Genomic DNA, 22,113 nt, shown 5'->3' with positions numbered 1-22,113 from the left:
CAAAACAGACTCACAAACTAACGGTTATCAGCGGGGAGAAGGAAGCAGGGAGGAGCAAGACAGAGGCAGAGGATTAAGAAGTACAAACTACCATGTATAAAATAAATAAGGTACAAAGAAATATTTGTACAGCACAGGGAATATAATCAAAATTTTATCATAACTTTAAATGGTATATAATCTATAAAACTTTTGAATCACTATGCTGTATATCTGAAAGTAACATAATACTATAAATCAAGTATACCTCAATTTTTTAATGTTACTTCCTGAAAAAAAAGGGAGGGAAGAAAACTGACTTAAGATAACCATCAGAAAGGAGATACCCAAAACCTCCTAACAACTTAAGAAAGTATATAGTACCATTAAATAGTAGCAGTTTCTTACACCATCTGACCACTACTGGAATGGAACCTCTAACCAGCCACAGTTCGGCAGCCAGGTTGAAATGGCAGCATAGCTGGTCTCATATTTATGAAAAGGACAGAACTGAGTAACAGAAAAGATTGTCCTTGTGTTCACCCTTTCCATTGCTCAATCCCTTGCCTAACAACAACAATCACTAGGAGGGTACTGTATTAAAGGTGATAAACTATACTCACAATAATCTCTGAAGTTACTCAATTATAAATTCAATAATTCTTAAAGATTCCATTATAACTATTCCCTTTGAGGCTAAGAGAGGTAGTACTTAACCAAAGCCAAACAGTTAATAAATAGTAGGGCCACATAAGGGCTTCCCTGGTGGATCAGATGGTAAAGAATCAGCCTGCAATGCAGGAGACTGGGTTCGATCCTTGGGTTGGGAAGATCCAGCCCCCGGAGGAGGGACTGGAATCCACTCCAGTATTCTTGCCTAGGAAATCCCGTGGATAGAGGAGCCTGGCGGGCTATAGTCCATGGGGTTACAAGAATCAGACATGACTTAGCTACTAACACCCAGGGCCACTTAAATTACTTAAATCCCAACTTAAAAAAAAAAAAAGAAACAACTTACTTAAATGCCACATGCTTTCCACCACATCACCTTATTTCTTTTTTGCCTATATAAAATTAAACTTGTAACTTACTGTGTAAAAATATATGGTTAGGTTTTCAAGAATTAGAAGTTAGTCTGAATAAAATTTAAATGCAGCCTCTGCTCTACTGATTTCATTGCACTTGTGGTTAGCTATCTTAGCCTGAAAAAAGTCCTGAGCTTCCTGAAAAAATGAGGAGCCCATTTTCTTCAGCTTTACAGAAACCTTTAAGTCAGATAATATATAAAATGTCAGAAAAGGAATATTAAAATTACAGCCTCAGATCTAATAAATTCAGATGTTACCCATACCTTAACTTCATTAAATGTAGTGGAGTTATTCAACAAGAGTGTCTTACCATGAGATGTGGGATTTCTATAAATTCAGATTAAACAATACCTGGCACTTAAAAGATACTCAATAAATATTATTGGGAACTGGACAAAGGCTGCATGGTGGGGCACAAGCCCAGAGGCTTCTGGCTGCAAATGAGGGTAAGGAGACAACACAGCTGGAACACATATTTCCAGAGGGTTCTCTGAATAAAAGAAGTATGTATGAAAAAAATGTTTTTGTATTAAATTTTATATTGGCATGTAATTGATTTACAATGTTGTATTAGTTTCATGTGTACAGCAAAGTGATTTATTCATACATATAGTCATTCTTTCTCAGATTCTTTCCTCATAAAGATTATTATAGAATACTGAGTAGAGTTCCTTGTGCTATACATTAGGTCCTTGCTAGTTATCTACCTTATATATAGTAGTGTCTGCTTGTTAACCAAGCTCCTGAATTATCCCTCCCCACTACCTTTTCCTGTTGGTAACCATAAGTTTTTTTTTTGACATCTGTTTTGTAAATAAGTTCATTTGTATCATTTTTAAAAATCAGATTCCACATATGAGTGATATGGTATTTGTCTTTCTCTGTATGACTTACGGAGAAGGCAATGGCATCCCACTCCAGTACTCTTGCCTGGAAAATCCCATGGACGGAGGAGCCTGGTAGGCTACAGTCCATGGGGATGCTAAGAGTCGGATATGACTGATTGACTTCACTTTTCCCTTTCACGCACTGGAGAACGAAATGGCCACCCACTCCAGTATTCTTGCCTGGAGAATCCCAGGGACGGTGGAGCCTGGTGGGCTGCCGTCTATGGGGTCGCACAGTCGGACACGACTGAAGTGACTTAGCAGCAGCAGCAGCAGTATGACTTACTTTACTTAGTATGATAATCTCTAGGTCTGTCTATGTTGCTGTAAATGGCATTATTTCACATCTTTTTATGGTTGACTAATATTCTATTGCATATATGTATCACATCTTCTTTATCCATCCCTCTGCTGATGTTGATGGACATTTAGGTTACTTCCACGTCTTGGCTATTGTAAACAGTGCTGCAATGAACTGAGGTGAATGTATCTTTTCAAATTATAGTTTTCTCTGGATGTATGCCCAGGAGAGGGGTTGCTGGATCATATGGTAGTTCTAATTTCAGCTTTTTAAGGAGCCTCCATACTGTTATACATAGTGGTTGTACCAATTTTTTTAATACATTGCTACCAACAGAGTTAGGAGGGTTCCCTTTCCCCCACATCTACTCAGCATTTATTTGTAGACTTTTTGATGATGGCCATTCTGACTGGTGTGAGGTGATACCTCATTGTAGTTTTGATTTGCATTTCTCTGATAATTAGTTTTACTGAGCATATTTTCACATGCTTTTTGTCCATCTATAATGTCTTATTTGGAGAAATGTCTATTTAGATCTTCTGCTCATTTTTTGATTGGGTTTTGTTTTTGATATACAGTGTATGAGCTATTTTATTGTATATTTGGGAAATTATCCCTTGTTGACTGCTTTGTTTGCAACTATTTTCTCCCATTCTGTGGGCTGTCTTTTCATTTTGTTTATAATTTCCTTTGTTGTGCAGAAGCTTTTAAGTTTAATTAGGTCCCATTTATTTGTTTTTACTTGCACTACTCTAGAAGATGGATCAAAGAAGATAGTGCTACAATTTATGTCAAAGACAGTTCTATGTTTTCCTGTAAGAGTTTTATAGTGTCTGGCCTTACACATAGGTTTTTGATTCATTTTGAGGTTGTTTTTGTGTACAGTGTTAGGGAATGTTCTAATCTCCTTCTTTTACATGTAGCTTTGCAGTTTTCCCAGCACCGCTTACTGAAGAAACTTGTCTTTTCCTCAATTTATATTCTTGCCTTCTTTATCACAGACTAACTGACTATAAGTGTGTGGGTTTATTTCTAGGCTTCCATCCTGATCTATTGATCTGTATTTCTGTCCTTGGGCCAGTACCATACTTGTAGCTTTGTAGTCAAGTCTGAAGTCAAGGAATGTGATTCCTCCAGCTCTGTTTTTCTTACTCAGGATTTCGTTAGCTATTTGGGATCTTTAGTGTTTCCATACAAATTAACAAAAATTTTTGTTATAGTCTGTTAAAAATGTCATTGGTAATTTGATAAGGATTGCAGTGAATCTGTAGGTTGCCTTGGGGAGTATTGTCATTTTGACAATATTGATTCTTCCAATCAAAGAATATGGTATATCTTTCTGTTTATATCATCTTTGATTTCTTTCATCAGCTTCTTATCGTTTTCAGAGTACAGGTCTTTTGTCTCCTTAGGCATGTTATTTTCAGGTATTTTATTCTTTTTGATGGGATGGTAAATGGGATTGCTTCCTTAATCTTTCTTTCTGATCTTTCATTGTTAGTGTAGAGGAACGCAAGAGATTTCCATGTATTAATTTTTATCCTGCAATGTTACCAAATTCATTATTGAGTTCTAGTAATCTTCTGGTAGTATTTTGTTCCTGATTTTAGAGAGAATGCCTTCAGCTTTTCACAGTTGAGAATGATGCTAGCTGTGGGCTTGTCATATATTGCCTTTGTTATGTTGATATAGGTTCCCTGTATGTCCACTTTATGGAGACTTTTTATCATAAATGGATGTTGAAGAAGTATGTACTTTCTTTTTTATCTGAATAGTGAAATCAGCCATACTACTCAGCACCAAGCATAACGACTTGCATAGAGTAAGTGTTTTGCAATCATCTGTTTTAATTCAATAGGTAGAGAAATGTAATTTTCAGCACTAAAACCATTTTAGAGTCCTGATGAGGAATAATCAGCTCAACTGACTAAAAATGATTATACTGATTTTATCTATGGTCTTTTTAGGCATCCCTCTATAAAGGCATTCTTTATCTTTTAGAAGAGACCCATAGTACTATTATCTTAAAATAAAACAGCATAATCATAGCAATATTTTGCCGACACACAAATCATAATAGCACATACATTTAATGATCTCTCAGATATGATTAGAGGCTGTCTAGAGATGGTTATGAGGCTAAAAACACCTGTTTAATTTTCATTTGATATCAAAGTTACTTTCCCCAGAATACACAGATTCAGAAGATAAGTAAACACAACTGGCTTAAAGTAAAATGAAGCAAGAAAAATAAGTAAGGCTTTATATTTGCATGACTTCATTCAGTAATTCTACTCAATAAGAATGTCAAGACATGACGTTAAACAAGAGGTATTATAAAAACCATCCAGAAAGCAGAAATAGAAGGAACATACCTCAACATAATATAAGCTATATATGACAAACCCACAGCAAACATTATCCTCAATGGTGAAAAATTGAAAGCATTTCCCCTAAAGTCAGGAACAAGACAAGGGTCCCACTCTCACCACTACTATTCAACATAGTTTTGGAAGTTTTGGCCACAGCAATCAGAGCAGAAAAAGAAATAAAAGGAATCCACATTGGAAAAGAAGTAAAACTGTCACTGTTTGCAGATGACATGATCCTCTACATAGAAAACCCTAAAGACTCCACAGAAAATTACTAGAGCTAATCAATGGATATAGTAAAGTTGTAGGATATAAAATTAACACACAGAAATCCCTTGCATTCCTATACACTAACAATGAGAAAACAGAAAGAGAAATTAAGGAAACAATTCCATTCACCATTGCAATGAAAAGAATTAAATACTTAGGAATATATATACCTAAAGAAACAAAAGACCTATATATAGAAAACTACAAAACACTGGTGAAGGAAATCAAAGAGGACACAAATAGATGGAGAAATATACCATGTTCATGGATTGGAAGAATCAATATAGTGACAATGAGTATACTGCCCAAAGCAATCTATAGATTCAATGCAATACCTATCAACTACCAATGGTATTTTTCACAGAACTAGAACAAATTATTTCACAATTTGTATGGAAATACAAAAAACCTCGAATAGCCAAAGCAATCTTGAGAAAGAAGAATAGAACTGGAGGAATCAACCTGCCTGACTTCAGGCTCTACTACAAAGCTACAGTCATCAAGACAGTATGGTACTGGCACAAAGACAGAAACATAGATCAATGGGACAAAATAGAAAGCCCAGAGATAAATCCATGCACCTATGGACACCTTATCTTTGACAAAGGAGGCAAGAATATACAATGGAGACAAGACAATCTCTTTAACAAGTGGCACTGGGAAAACTGCTCAACCACCTGTAAAAGAATGAAACTAGAACACTTTCTAAAACCATACACAAAAATAAACTCAAAATGGATTAAAGATCTAAACGTAAGACCAGAAACTATAAAACTCCTAGAGGAAAACATAGGCAAAACACTCTCCGACATAAATCACAGCAGGATCCTCTATAACCCACCTCCTAGAGCACTGGAAATAAAAGCAAAAATAAACAAATGGGACCTAATTAAACTTAAAAGCTTTTGCACAACAAAGGAAACTATAAGCAAGGTGAAAAGACAGCCTTCAAAATGGGAGAAAATAATAGCAAACGAAGCAACTGACAAAGAATTAATCTCAAAAATATACAAGCAACTCCTGCAACTCAATTCCAGAAAAATAAATGACCCAATCAAAAAATGGGCCAAAGAACTAAACAGACATTTCTCCAAAGAAGACATACAGATGGCTTACAAACACATGAAAAGATGCTCAACATCACTCATTATTAGAGAAATGCAAATCAAAACAACAAGGTACCATTTCACGCCAGTCAGAATGGCTGCTATCCAAAAGTCTACAAGCAATAAATGCTGGAGAGAGTGTGGAGAAAAGGGAACCCTCTTACACTGTGGGTGGGAATGCAAACTAGTACAGCCACTATGGAGAACAGTGTGGAGATTCCTTAAAAAACTGGAAATAGAACTGCCATATGACCCAGCAATCCCACTGCTGGGCATAGATACCGAGGAAACCAGAATTGAAAGAGACATGTGTACCCTAATGTTCATCGTAGCACTGTTTATAATAGCCAGGACATGGAAGCAACCTAGATGTCCGTCAGCAGACAAATGGATAAGAAAGCTATGGTACATATATACAATGGAATATGACTCAGCCATTAAAAAGAATACATTTGAATCAGTTCTAATGAGGTGGATGAAACTGGAGCCTATTATACAGAGTGAAGTAGGCCAGAAAGAAAAACACCAATACAGTATACTAACGCATATATATGGAATTTAGAAAGATGGTAATGATAACCCTATATGCGAGACAGCAAAAGAGACACAGATGTATAGAACAGTCTTTTGGACTCTGTGGGAGTGGGCGAGGGTGGGATGATTTGGGAGAATGGCAATGAAACATGTAGATTATCATATGTGAAAAGGATTGCCAGTTCAGGTTCGATGCATGAGACAGAGTGCTCGGGGCTGGTGCACTGGGATGACCCAGAGGTATGGGATGGGGAGGGAGGTGGGAGGAGGGTTCAGGATGGGGAACACATGTACAACCATGGTGGATTCATGTCAATATATGGCAAAATCACAATATTGTAAAGTAATTAGCCTCCAATTAAAATAAATAAATTTATATTAAAAAAATTTAAAAAATAAACAAGAGGTATTATGAGAAATAGTAATCAAATGATTTTTTCCCATAAAGTACAATTTAAAGAAAAAGAATGATATTCAATGAAGAATTCTCCCTGCCTTTGAAGATATTTAAGTATTAATTCTATAATACATAACCTTGATTTCTTTAGTCTAGACACAATCTCATGAAAACACTCACCACATGTTAGGGATATACTATGTGAAAAGCTCAGTCTAAGAAGAGTGAATGGATTAGACATTCAGAGGCTGGGTCATGCTGACTCTGGGAATCTCTCAATTTTAAAAACTAATTAAATAAGAAATTGAAGTACAGATGGTGTACAATAGTGTATAAGTTACAGATATACAATCAAGTGATTCATAATTTTTAAAGGCTGTTTATACTATAAACTACTCCACTTATAGTTATTACAAAATATTGGCTCTATTCTCTTCCAATTTTTAAGTTTTAATCTAGCTAGTACTCTTTCCTCTTTTCTGGTTGATTTTAATTTATAAAAGCCTTTCACTTATCTTTATCTGTAACTTTCAGAGCAATTAGAGTGTACATTCTCAATTGTTAGAAAAAAACAAGGATGTCCCTGGTGATCCAGTGGTTAAGAATCTGCCTTCCAACGAAGGGTACATGGGTTTGATCTCTGGTTGGGGAACTAAGATCCCACAAGCTGCAGGCCAACTAAGCCCTTGCATGCAAGTGGAGAAGCTTGTGTGCCACAACTGCTAAGCCCATTTGCTCCAGAACCTGTGCTTTGCAACAAAAGAAGCCCATGTGCCACAACTAGAGAAAGCCTGCATGCTGCAACAAAGAGCCCACATGTGGCAATGAAGACCCAGAGCAACAAAAAAATAAAAAAATCATTCACATTTTTACTACAGGACTCAGAAGTTCATTGTATATTTATTAAAACAAAAGATTACACAATTCCTTTTATCCTGATTCAAATTCATTATCTCTCATCAAGAACATTAGCAGTGTAAGATTACTTGGCAGTCTCTCATACAAAATGTATTTCAGAGTAACCCAAAACAGTCTTAGTTGATGATATACAGGTCTTTCTTTATAGAACTCCTGATAATAAAAGTAGAAGAGAGGACAGGATAAGAAAATCACCATTTTTGGATTTCCCTGGTGGTCCAGCGGTTAAGAATCTGACTGTCAATGCAGGGGACATGGTTTCCATCTCTGTTCTAGGAGGATCCCATACGCTAAGGAGCAGCTAAGCCCTTGTGCCATAAGTACTGAGACTGCACTCTAGAACCCATAAGCCGCAGCAACTGAGCCCATGCATCACAACTACTGAAGCCCTCCTGCCTAGAGCCTGTGCTCTGCAACAAGAGAAGCCACCACAATAAGGCCAAGCACCACAACTAGAGGGTAGCCCCTACTGGCTGCAACTAGAGAAACCCTGTATATGGCAATTTAGACGAGTGTAGCCAAAAATAAATAAATAAATAAAAAGAAAAAAAGAAAATTAACATTTGGCCACAAAGGATGCTGACATGACCATCTGTGTGGTCTTTTAGCATCACTAGCAGTGAGGTAGCCAGAATTATCCCACTACCCTAGCAGGACTCTGGATGTGACGCAACATTAAGCATCTCCTAAGCATTCTTGCCAAAAAATTTAAATCTGTTTTAATCAAATCCAAAATATGAGAAATTCCCTAAGACAATTGACCTGGTTCCTGTAACTAGTCCATGACACACAAAGAAAAAGTGGGGAGAAAGGAAGGAGGAACTGCTCTAAATCAAAACAGGCATGAGGCACAAAATGACCAAACATGATCTGTGGACTCTGAAATCCTGGTGTGAACAAATCATCTCTGAAAAAAGATATCCTTGAGATAATCAGGCAAACCTTAACAGCATCTAGCTATTAGATGATACTAAGGAGTAACTGTTAATTTTATTAGGTACGAGAATAGCATTTTGGTTCTATAAGACAACATCCTTATTTTAAAAAGATGCGTATAGAAGTATGTCAGGAAATATGTACTAAAGTGCCTTGGATTTACTTTAAAATACCTCAGCAAACAAGGTAAAAGGAAAAAGGATAAATGACCTATTTTTGAATGTATTTACAGTTACTTATAATAAAAAAATTAAAAAGAAGAACCTCATTAGCAGAGAAACCTGAAAAATAGTACAGGTCAATCTATTTAGTAATATTAATCTTGGGTAGAAAATAAATGGATCAATGAAAAAATTGACGCTGTAGTGCTTATTTAGAAACTGAATGAGTTATATGGAAAATATAAATTTTCTCTTTGTATCATATGGTTAGTGCTAAAAATTGTGCTATAAAGCAAATATCCCCCACTGCTCCGCAAATTCACACACTGAAATCTAATCCCCAATGTAATGGTATCTGGAAGTGATTAAGTGTTGAAGGTAACACCCCCAAGAATGGGATTGATGCCCTTATACAAGTTCAGTTCAGTTCAGTTCAGTTCAGTCACTCAGTCATGTCCGACTCTTTGCGACTCCATGAATCGCAGCACGCCAGGCCTCCCTGTCCATCACCAACTCCCAGAGTTTACCCAAACCCATGTCCATCGAGTTAGTGATGCCATCCAACCATCTCATCCTCTGTCGTCCCCTTCTCCTCCTGCCCCTAATCCTTCCCAGCATTAGGGTCTTTTCCAATGAGTCAACTCTTTGCATGAGGTGGCCAAAGTATTGGAGTTTCAGCTTCAACATCAGTCCTTCCAAGGAACACCCAGGACTGATCTCCTTTAGAATGGACTGGTTGGATCTCCTTGCAGTCCAAGGGACTCTCAAGAGTCTTCTCCAACACCACAGTTCAAAAGCATCAATTCTTCGGCGCTCAGCTTCCTTCATCGTCCAACTCTCACATCCATACATGACCACTGGAAAAACCATAGCCTTGACTAGACGGACCTTTGTTAGCAAAGTAATGTCTCTGCTTTTAAATATGCTATCTAGGTTGGTCATAACCTTCCTTCCAAGGAGTAAGCGTCTTTTAATTAAGAGGCCCCGATAAAAAAGACTCTAGATAGCCTCCTCACCCCTTCCACCACAGGAGGACATAGCAAAAAGACAGTGAAAAATACTATCTATGCACCAGCAAGTGAGCCCTTACCAGACACTGAAACTGCCGGTCTTGGATTTCAGAATTATGAGGAATTTCTATGGGTATTTTGTTATAGCAGCCAGAACAGATTAAGACAATCTGACACCTGTGAAATATAAAGTTTTATTCCTGAGGTAGGTTATACTACTGAAAACCCATGGCAAAGACTAAGAAGTTTTACAGGATACATTAAATTTTTTTTTTTAGGAATCCAACTTTTTCCTCTCCTCAAAACTGTGGAGTTTATATAATTCTGGAGTTCTAAATAGACGGAGGCAGTGAATTGAAATAAAGAAAACTGAAACACAGAAAACAGAAATCACAGTTTGCATTCTGAACTGAATTGTGTGAGCTTTGGATTATCCAGGTGGGCTCTAAACCCAATGATGATGTCTTTTTAAGAAAGAAAAAGAAAACCATGTGAACATGGAAGCAAAGAATGGAGTTATGTAGACAAAAACCAAGGAATGTGTGGAGCCATGAAAAGTTGGAAGAAGCAAGGAAGGATTCTCTCCTAGTTTTTGGAGGGAGTGCAGCAACTCTGTTGACACTGATTTCATTCAGACTTCTGGCCTTTCAAACTGTGAGAGACTAAATTTCTACTGTTTCAGGCCATCAATTTTATAGTAATTTGTTACAACAATGCGAGAAAACTATACAGCCTCTTTGCTGCATTCTAACAAATCATTTTTATTTACCTCACTTTTATTTACTGCAATAGTTCTAGAATGGTTAATTACTTCAAGAGTATCAAAAGAAATAAAAAATACATATGCTCCCCAAATCTCTCCTTATTTGCCAGCCATTTTCTACAAAGGTCTCTAAATTTCCTTTATCAATAGTCTTTCAGGGAATTCCCTGGTGGTCCAATGGTTAGGACTTGGCACTTTCACTGCCATAGCCTGGGTTCTACCCCTAGTCAAGGAACTAGGATCTCATAAGCCACTTGGTGTGCACCCCCTACCCCAGATTGTTCCAAAAGTCCCAGTGCAGGATACCAAGTGAAAGTGAACGTCGCTCAGTGGTGTCTGACTCTTTGAGACCCCATGGACTGTAGCCTGCCAGGCTCCTCTGTCCATGGAATTCTCCAGGCCAGAACACTGGAGTGGGTAGCTGTTCCCTTCTCCAGAGGATCTTCCCAACCTAGGGATCAAACCCAGGTCTCCCGCATTGCAGGCAGATTCTTAACCATCTGAGCCACCAGGGAAGCCCCAACTGAATAGCAAGATACCAACTGAATAGAAAAGATCTGTGTTCTTGTGAAAGTTGACAATATCAACTGAGACATGTGGTGGGTTGGAGAATAAAAGCCTGGGTTCTAAAAAAAAAAAAAAAAAGCCTGGGTTCTAAACCTGACCCAGGTGACTATGTGAACCTAAACAGCTTACTGTTTTGACTTTTTGCTCTATCATTTATTAATAACCCTTTAAGGGATGCTGTAAGGAGTAAAGAAATGCGTGTAAAGATTCTGACGTTGTTGTCTAGTCACTAAGCTGTGTCCAATTCCTTTGCAACCCCATGAACTATAGCCTGCCAGGCTCCTCTGCCCATGGGATTTTTCAGGCAAGAATACTGGAGTGGGTTGCCATTTCCTTCTCCAGAGAATCTTCCCAACCCAAGGATCAAACCTGCATCTCCTGCATTGGCAGGTGGATTTTTTACCACTAAGCCAACTGGGAAGCCCAAAAGATACTGACATGAAAGGTTTTTACTATAGGTTAGCTAATGCTAAAGATGATTTCTGGGTACAATATTGCTTCTGGCTATTGATATACTGTTCTATGATAAAAAAAAACAAACAACTTACTACCACAAAATTTCCTCTGGACTGCTTTCAAGGACAATTAATAGATTTAAGTAAAATCTTTTATTTAATTATAGCCAAGCATGAAATTTCCAACACATTTCTGAAGAAGTTTTGCAATTTCTTTTGCAATAAAGGAAAAGAATGAAAGCCTACTCTTTTGGTTTACGTTTTCACCAATTTTCCATAAATTATACTGGCTCATACTTTGATGTTTGCCAAACTTTTTCTCTCAGTCTAAGATGAAGAACCTATTTGGATATTTCAAGTTTATACCACTGAGCAAAATTTTTCATGCTCAGAGTTGGGAGAGAACAATAAAGAGGCACAAGTAATTTATAATATTTTGGTTTGCCTAGATGAACTTAACAGGTAATACAGCATCATTCAATCTCCAAATTAAAAAAAAATTAAAGATAACAGAAAGCTTACTGATAGACTACTGGTGAAGTTATTAACTTTGAGAATTCAATAAACACTGTCATCAAATGACCTACTCGTTATACATTCAGTGCCATATTTGTACTTCTTTTGTTCTCAGTTAAATAATTATAACATTAAGTTTGCTAGAGAAGAACTGTATCTGATACAAACACCTGTCTAGTTAGGAAAACATAAATAATAGACAAAATGATTTTAAGACAACATGTATAATTAATGTTCTACAGAAGCCACAAACTTCTATAGTTGCTAAAATAGTAAGCAACTCTAAATACACCTAACAGCATTGAATCCATAAAAATACAAGTTGCATTACACTTTTTCAGAGCAAAATCACTATGTAATATGAGGTTTACTTGTAATGCTGTCTAAAAAGTAGCTTCCTTTCCTTGCCATTCAGGTTTGTTCCAACTCAAATCAATGGAGGTGCAGAGCAACTATCTGGTGTCATACTGTCTTTACCGCAGGTGGAGGGCCTAGGCTGACTTTCCCAACCAAAAGTAAGGCCACTGGTCAGTTGTTCCTAGGCCTGCTCGTATGGAACAGTGTCTGATTCTTACCTTCAGAGCAGATGAAGCTGAGTCAGCTGGCTTTCAAAGGACTGCCTGCACTAGTGTTCACATTTTCTTTCAAACCATCTGGCATTCTTTTTGTACATTAAATTTATCTAACACTACACTCTAATGTCTGAAATGCTCAGATAATTGGAGGCGTCTCCACTGCCTACCTAGATAAGAAACAGGCAGAGTAATTAGTAAGTCAATTACTTCAAGAAACAATTTCTAAAATTAAAAATCAAGATAGAAAATAAGGGGTATAGACAATTTAACATGTGGAAAAGACTGGATACAACTCTCCCTACTTTGGACTTCTATTAATACATAGCTTGTCTTTATCCCTCAGTGAGGCCTGTAGAATGGATTTTGTATTGTATCATATATTTATTTTCCCAGCTAACTAGTAAGTGAAAAGAATAGTATCTTATAACTACTTAAAAAAAATCTGTTGATGACATACTGGGTGTTTTAAAAGTTCCATTACTATAAATAAGAAAATTTAATGAAAAATAACATGAATTACATGAAGAAGCAGCCTCACCTCTGGGCAAGCCAAATAAACAAAGTACAGAACTTGGCTTGAAATAAAAATATTTCATCAAGTTATCAAAATGATTTCTCAACGACCAAACTGCTGGGAAGTGCTAGGGGGTGCTCATCTGTCAATGAAGATCATTTAATCAATCTATTGATATTATGTGGGGGTAATGTGGGGAATAGAGGAGCAAGGAATTAGAACAAAATCCAACAAAACTAAAAACAGGAGAGTCATATTCATAGTCAATATACTCTGCTGCTGCTGCTAAGTCGTTTCAGTCGTGTCCAACTCTGTGCGACCCCATAACAGCAGCCCACCAGGCTCCCCCATCCCTGGGATTCTCCAGGCAAGAACACTGGAGTGGGTTGCCATTTCCTTCTCCAAGGCATGAAAGTGAAAAGTGAAAGTGAAGTCGCTCAGTCGTGTCCGACTCTTAGCGACTCCATGGACTGCAGCCTACCGGGCTCCTCCGTCCATGGGATTTTCCAGGCAAGAGTACTGGAGTGGGGTGCCATTGCCTTCTCTGAAATATACTCTATGAGATATAAACACTTTAAACAAAAATACTACAGTGACAAAAAACAAACAAAACTACAGTGACCAAGTCAGATCAAATATTAGAAACCAGAGAAGAGTATACAAACAACAGCTGTAACTATTTTCATTGTATTAGCCACCATGTCAAGTACTGGGTTTAGCATTTTACATGTTATCTCACTTGACCCACACAACATATGAGGTGGGCACTTTCTTATTTCCAGCTTGCAGATGAGGAAACAGAGAGGTTAATCTGCCTAAAGTCACATGGCAAAAAGTGAAAAGAACTAAAATTCAACTCCAGTCAGTCTGACTCCAGAATACAGGTGTAAGACTGCCAATTTATATTATACTTAGGAAAGAACGAAATGTAACATAGGTAAAATTCAACCATTAATACAGTCTTCATAATTTTTCAACTTTCAAGTGTAGCAAAAAGCAGAGACTAATTTAAAAAATAAATGAAAATTGATTTTCTTGTTAGAAATTTTTTAAAAAAGAGCTATTCTACCAGGTTAAATATAGTCAGTTATGCCTTTTTTGCCCATGCACTGGGTGGGTACTTGTGTCAGTTGCTGTCCTAGGACCATAGTGGTAAACAGAATAGATGAGGTCTTGCTTTCCTGGAGCTCACTTTCCAGGGGAGGGTAAGAGACAAAAAAATTCAGTCAACAACAGAATTTCAGAGAGTGACACATAGTATAGAGGAGATAGGGAGGAAATGTGTAGACAATTCTTTCGAGACATTTAACCATGAAGGTAAACAGAAAGGGATGGATGTAAGGTCAGGGGAAAGTTGTTTTATCTTTGTGTTCTTTATAAAGATGGGCAGTATCAGAGCATGTATGTAGGCCGATATTGGTGGTGCCTTGGAAAGTTGTTGAGGACGTGAAAGAGAGCACAAAAGCAGAAGTCAAGTTCTTGACTAGCTCTGAGGGGGAATAAGGTGGGGAGGCAAGTTGGCCTCTGATGGGAAGAAAACAGAAAACAAGGATGCTAAGGAAGGTGGATTTATAGATTTGGTGAGGAGAGGATGAGGAGTATCTGTCTGATAACTTTTAAACCCTCAATGAAGTACACAGCCTACTTATCAGCATGGGGACAGGTGGGCTGCTCATGAAGTTAAAGAGTGGAGAGAGATTAATATAGGCAAAAATTAAGAATTAAAAGTTATTAAGAATCTGGGGGCAGTGATGAGAGTAGTCCACTTCAGATTTTTAGTCCTGAATCTGAAGTTCTCTAGTAATATTCAACTTATATGATATGGGCCCATGGGAAAGCTAGATGAAGAGTAAAGCAGCTGTAAGTAGAAAAAAATTCATGGGTTAAAAAATATTTAAAAATATGTATCCCTGAGATAAACACTAAGTCACTGACAATGTCCAAACAAGCCCTGGTCTGTATAACTCCATTTGCCTCTATCTTCTTATCACAGAAATTCTTGCAAATAATGTGTTTGTCTTAGTTACTCATGATGTATTTAATCATGAAGCTTATAGGTTGTTTCTTTTAGGTCATCACTTCCTAAAGCAGATTTTTAAAAAATGCAACTGATGGTCTTCATGTTGATTCCAGAGGTGATTACATTTCAATGCTGAAAGAAACTTTCTCTGGTGTTAACTGATATTTCTAGTCAAAAGTAAACTGATGAAAGAAAAAAAAAAGGTAAACTGATGATTTCACTTAAAAGTAAAATAAATAAGTAAATAAAACACCTCCTCAAGGTGGTTGCTTTTGATCATCCAACTGTATTCCTAAACCATGATGTTGGCTCAAGATCCAAAACATCCTGGAAAGCACAGGTTGTCTGCACAGGTTCAAGGAGAGGAAACAAAGACCACACCTCTTGATGGATGCATGTCAACATCATAAAGAATAGCATACTGGGTGAGATAGTATGTATGCCTGTGTGCACATATATACAGATATTTGGGGAAATATTATCTGCCCTATAAGCAAAAGGAAAGAAAAAGATATTTCCAGGAACACCATGAAATGTCAGAACATCAGGGATAAATAGAAGATCCTAAAGTCTTTCCGAGTGGGAGGAAAAAGAGAATGGGGATTACAACTGGAAGCCTTCAAGAGACAGACACTAATTTTCAATCTAGAATTCAATATTCAGTGAAACCACCATTCAAGTGTGAGGGTAAAATGAAGACATTTCAGACATGCAACTTCTGAATTCAGGAAGAAATTTCAGAGTTTGTAGATGTTCTTTCTCAGGAAGCTACTAAAGAATAAGGAAGACACAGGATCCAGGAAATCAAGGATGCAACATAGGAGGAAGGCAAAGAGAATTCACAAGAAGATAAAAAGGGAGGTCCTATATGACAGTTAGGAAATAGAAATGAAATAGATTATCTGAATATATTGAAAGATTATCATTTCTGTCATAAAATTTGAGGAGAATTTGGTAAAAAGAAAACTAGGCAAATGAAAAACAAACAAAAGTGGCAACTATTTAACTCAGGAGAAATAAAACTGTACAAGAAAGAAACATAATAGGTAATATATATCCAATACAGCTCATCTGTGAATTATAGGTACACTGCCACAGTCATATGGATACTGAATACTGACTTAACTGGAAACTGTAAAGCATAGATATGAGTGGGGGATAGAAGGATGGTTATGTGGAACAATTAAGTAGTCAACTTCTAAACTAGAACTCCACGGATAATATACAAAGGTAGAAAATCAAGGAATTGCAGTTCAAACATTGAAAATGAAATAAACATAAAGGTAAATGCTAGAAAGAACTGCTAAGAATTCAAAATAATTGAACCATATGAAACCACTGATTTTTGATAACTCCTCAATCTAAAAAAAAATAGCAGCTTCATATAGTTTAAGCTGCTATTCAGTTCAGTTCAGTTCATTCAGTTGTGTCCGACTCTTTGCGACTCCATGAATCGCAGCACGCCAGGCCTCCCTGTCCATCACCAACTCCCAGAGTTTACCCCAACTCATGTCCATCGAGTTGGTGATGCCATCCAACCATCTCATCCTCTATTGTCCCCTTCTCCTCCTGCCCCCAATCGTTCCCAGCATCAGGGTCTTTTCCAATGAGTCAACTCTTTGCATGAAGTGGCCAAAGTATTGGAGTTTCAGCTTCAACATCAGTCCTTCCAATGAACACCCAGGACTGACCTCCTTTAGGATGGGCTGGTTGGATCTCCTTGCAGGCCAAGGGACTCTCAAGAGTCTTCTCCAACACCACAGTTCAAAAGCATCAATTCTTCAGTGCTCAGCTTTCTTCACAATCCAACTCTCACATCCACACATGACCACTGGAAAAACCATAGCCTTGACTAGACGGATCTTTGTTGTGGTTTCAGATTGTAAATTTTAAATCATTATAACTAGGCTCAAACACATCTTTATTAATCAAAATAGGAACCATTACAATCAACAAATTTTTGTCAACAAGAAATAAGATATTTTATTCCTGTTGCGTAAAAATCTATGCTTTAGGATTCAATGAACTCTTGGAAAGCATTTTCTGCCTCCTGTTGGTTGTGGAAGCATTTTCCCTGGATAAAGTTGTTGAGATGCTTGAAGAAGTGATAGTCAGTTGGCAAGAAGTCAGGCGAATATGGCGTTTGAGGCAAAACTTCATAGCCCAATTCATTCAAATTCTGAAGCTTTGGTTGTACAACGTGTGGTCAGGTGGTGTTGTGGAGGAGAACTGGGCCCATTCTGTTGACCAATGCCAGCTGCAGGCATTGCAGTTTTCAGTGCATCTGATTGATTTGCTGAGCATACTTCTCAGATGTAATGGCTTTGCTGGGATTCAGAAAGCTGTAGTTGATCAGATGGGCAGCAGACCACCAAACAATGACTATGACCTTTTTTCGGTGCAAGTTTGGCTTTGGGAAGTGCTTTGGAGCTTCTTCTCAGTCCAACCACTGAGCTGGTTGTCATATAAAATCCATTTTTCATCACACCTTATAATCTAATCGAGAAATGGTTCATTGTTCTTGCATAGGATAAGAGAAGGCTACACTTTAATATGATGATATTTTTGATTTTCAGTCAGCTCATGAGGCACCCACTTATTAAGTTTTTTCACCTCTCCAATTTGCTTCAAATGCAGAATGACTGTAGAATGGTTGATGTTGAGTTCTTTAGTAACTTCTCACGTAGTTGTAAGAGGATCAGCTTTGATGATTGCTCTCAATTGGTTGTTGTCAACTTCCAATGGCCAGACACTGCACTCCTCATCTTCAAGGCTCTGTTTCCTTTGTAAAACTTCTTGAACCATTACTGCACTGTACGTTTGTTAGCAGTTCCTGGGCCAAATGCGTTGTTGATGCTGTGAGTTGTCTCTGCTGCTTTATAACCCATTTTGAACTCCAATAAAAAAATCGCTGGAATCTGCTTTTTGTCTGACATCATTTCTATAGTCTAACATAACCACATTTATTTAAGAATGTATTCCAATTTCAAACGGCAAACTTCAACAATGCAAAGTTGCAATTACTTTTGCACCGATCTAATAATACATTATGATAAGATTATTACTGATTTTAGAATAAACTGCCATTTGAAACAGAAAACAATTAGTATTTGGCTGCACAGCATGTAGGATCTTAGTTCCCCCACCAGGGATCAATCTGTGCCCACTGTAGTGTAAGCAGAGAGTACTAATCACTGGACCACCAGGGAATTCCCAGAAAACAACTACTGACAGAATGCTGGGAGGATACTGTATCCCAGTTTGGGTGACAAAGTGTCATCATATATACTATTACTATCACTAACATAACAATATTAGTATTTCTAATGAATATAAAGATTGTATTTATTAATAAAACAGCATGTAACCTATTTTGACAATATAGATATTACTTTGGAATTTTTCTTCAATCATCATCCTACAAAAATGAAAAACTATGGACTGGTAAAGATTTTGATTAACAGAATGCTGAATAACAAGGCCAGACCAGGATGTTTTTAGTTTCCTTTGTTGGTACAAACAATAGCTAAGTCATGCTTGCAAAATTAAAGTTGCACAATATTGTAGTACTATGTAAACTTATTTCAGTGATAATTCCGGTTACACTATGCTGTTTATTTAAGACTTCCCCTTATGATTTGTTTTAAAAGGCTTCTTAAAAAAGAAAAATCTTATGCAGGCAATTCATAAGTTATTTGAGTTGCTTCAGTGTTAGTGACACTAGTTAATGTAATTAATGAAGCACTCATTTATAAGTTGCCTTATTTTGAGTTAAATTCATTTATATTAAAATTTTATTTAAATCTGACATCATAAAACCAAAATTTCAAATTGAAAAATCAACTTTTATTAATTTTAACTTTTACAAAGAAAGAATTTGATCATGCTAACATAAGGTAAGATTTTTACCAAGAATAATGGATCCTGTTCCAACCAAATGGAAAATTTCTCTTTCAAATTAAAAGCAAATGTTTTCAACAGAGGGAATATACATAAACAGATGCTATGGAAGACTGCTTAGTTTCGATTTCATTTTGCACCAAAAACTACCAGGAATTAAAATACATGTTATTAAAAATAATCTTAAAGGGAATCTTAAAACTGAATCAATTCAACTATTCATATCCTCTAATTAGCTCCTCACTTTTTTTTTTTTACTGCTGGTATTCTGAATCAAAAGATCATAACAAAAATATATTAATATTTGGAGGTATGTTTCTTACAACAACTGAGTTTAGCTAATTTCCTGTCACTCTGCAAAATTATAAGGGTACAAAAAAGAAACAGCAAATGCAACTAACTATCTTCTAAAACTTATAAGATCTAGTTTAAGAGAGAAAAAGGTCCAAGTGAAACAGCAAGGAATAGCTGGTGCTATTATAACTGTTTCTTTTTGACTGGTCCATATCAACTGCGACTCCTCATAACTTCACCAAGACAACAAAGTCAGGCAGTCAGTCCCCACAGAGCCAAAGTCTGTGGGAAACTGCTGAGCTTCCTCCTCTCTGGGGATGAGGGCAAAAAAAAAAAAAAAAAGACAGAAGGTATTCTGTTTCCCAATAGTCCTGTAAGAGGTGCCACTGAGCTGGGGCTGCACAATCAGACAACAGAGCACAGGAAAATTCAGATCAAAGCAAGGGCGCATGCCAGGGAAATATGCAATAAAACCCTTTGCCAAAGAATTACGGGGAAAAAAAAGCAAGGAGGCGAAGAGAACCTGCTGGACCACCTTCTTATTAACACAGGGAGGCAGGAAGAAACAAAATCTGCTTGTACTGAGGAGCTGAAAAAAGTGTCCTAGATACACTGGAGCATTTCTATAGACACGTATATCAATATACAGCCATAATTACCAATTAACTAAAAAGCAGTGTTCTATATGTACTATTCTCATGTACATATACATGAGTATATGACCATTTACCAACATCGCGAAAGCAAGTGTTCTGGATATACTGAGAATATAGACATATATTGAGAATATTGACACATATTTTCAATTAACAAAACTCACTGGTTTTGCAGCAAGAAACAGAGAAATACTGTTTGAAAGAATGCCAGAGACAGAATTGGCTGAAGATCTGATGAAGTAATATGTCTTTTTTTCCTCATCCCCTTTAAATGATCTCCGATTCGCTCATTTCAGAGGTCACATACAAACCATTAAGTCTCTGGAAACAAAAGAGGGGCCTTAATTCTCTGGCTTGTGGAAGCACACACGGCCCCCCACTCACAAATATGAGGCCAGCACCTGACTTTCATTAATGAGTAAGCGAGGCAAGAGGTCTCATCCCAGACCATAGCTTATACCCAGTGACAAACGGGCATGAGACAGACGCCACAAAGAAAGGGGAGGAGCAGACGGGGACCAGGAAAACACTGCCACGCCGCGCCCCCACAAGGCGCGTTCCCACGGCCAACAGGGAGGCAAGCAGTCTTGGCCATCCTCGTCCTCGCTCCGGGCACATCCCAGCAGCTCCCACGCCCGGGGACCAGACGCGGGGCACGGGCTAGCTGGGCGCACAGGGCGCCGCGAACCTTATCTCTGTCGTCTCCCGGTGACAGCTCCGCGCCTCCCTTTGTGCGGGACTCACCCTCCTGTTCGTGCGAGGACCCTCTTCTGCGCCCCTCCCGGCCCAGGGCCGCTGTCCTACCCGTCCCAGCTCCCGGCCGAGGCGCCGGGAGTGTGAGTGGGGGAGGCTGGAGCGGGCCCATAGTCTCCTTAGCATCCCGAACCCGGACCTGCCCGGTCCCTTCCTCCCCAAACCAGGGGGCGACGGCGCTCAGCGGCCCAGCCCTCGCTTGCTCACTTACTCTGTCGTGCTGGCAGCGGCGGCGAGCGTGCTGAGACCGTCAGCTCCGGGCAGTAAGCAGCGGGCGTCTGGCTGAACCGAGCGCGGCTGAGGTGGCAGCGGCAGACGGCGCGCCACAGCCCCGGCGAGGGGCGGGCCCAGCGGGGGAGGGGCGGGCGCCGCGCCTCTCATTCATGCAGCGGGGGCGGGGTGAGGGAACCCGGATGGCCGGGCAGCCCCGCCCACCTCCCTCAGATGGCCTGCGCTTCAGAGTCCGTAGTGCGCAGGCGCGGCTGTCTGGCGTCCGAGCCTGCCTCACCGGCTGGGGATGTCCTAGGGAGGAGTTGCGGCCTTATGCTTCTTATGTTCGGAAAAGGCAATGGCACCCCGCTCCAGTACTCTTGCCTGGAGAATCCCATGGACAGAGGAGCCTGGTAGGCTGCAGTCCATGGGGTCGTGAAGAGTCGGACACGACTGAGCGAGTTCACTTTCACTTTTCACTTTCATGCCTTGGAGAAGGAAATGGCAACCCACTCCAGTGCTTTTGCCTGGAGAATCCCAGGGACGGGGGAGCCTGGTGGGCTGCCGTCTGTGGGGTTGCACAGAGTCGGACACGACTGAAGCGACTTAGCAGCAGCAGCTTCTTATGTTTAGTGTTTTTGCACAACTTACAAAGTTTTAAAGTGAAAAATTGGAACTGCCAACTCTTCCTAGCATTCAGTCCACCAGCATCGCAGGGACACAGAGTAGCATGAATAAGGAAGACACTGCCCCTTCCTCCAACTGCTTCTTCTGCAGCAGGTCCTCTCAGACTTCTGAGACCCAGAATCTGCCCAAATAGTGGAGAGCACCGTGTGCAAGAAAGAGTGCATTGCTTTATTTGCATTTACCTAGTCTGTTCAGTCCCCAGCTCCCATTTCATAGGGCAGGCAAAAAACTGACCTTTGTCTGA

At 38.7% G+C, this 22,113-nt stretch overlaps 1 protein-coding gene across 3 annotated transcripts in view; it reads right to left on the bottom strand.

Moving 5' to 3' along the window:
• The window catches only part of RNF24 (ring finger protein 24), a 109,496-nt gene extending 88,191 nt beyond the window's left edge, over positions 1-21,305 (bottom strand). For all 3 annotated transcript variants that reach the window (XR_014073680.1, XM_081558861.1, XM_081558862.1), the window contains exon 1: positions 21,184-21,305. The gene's annotated coding sequence lies outside the window, so the exon portion shown is untranslated. The remainder of the gene's footprint in view (positions 1-21,183) is intronic.
• Positions 21,306-22,113: the final 808 nt, after the last annotated feature.

This window comes from Giraffa tippelskirchi, chromosome 13 (genome assembly GCF_054371585.1).
Source record: "Giraffa tippelskirchi isolate mGirTip1 chromosome 13, T2T-mGirTip1v1.2.pri, whole genome shotgun sequence".
NCBI classification, from domain to species: Eukaryota; Metazoa; Chordata; class Mammalia; order Artiodactyla; family Giraffidae; genus Giraffa; species Giraffa tippelskirchi.
Note: the sequence above shows the minus strand (reverse complement) of the source record. Positions and strands in the feature narration are given on the sequence as shown.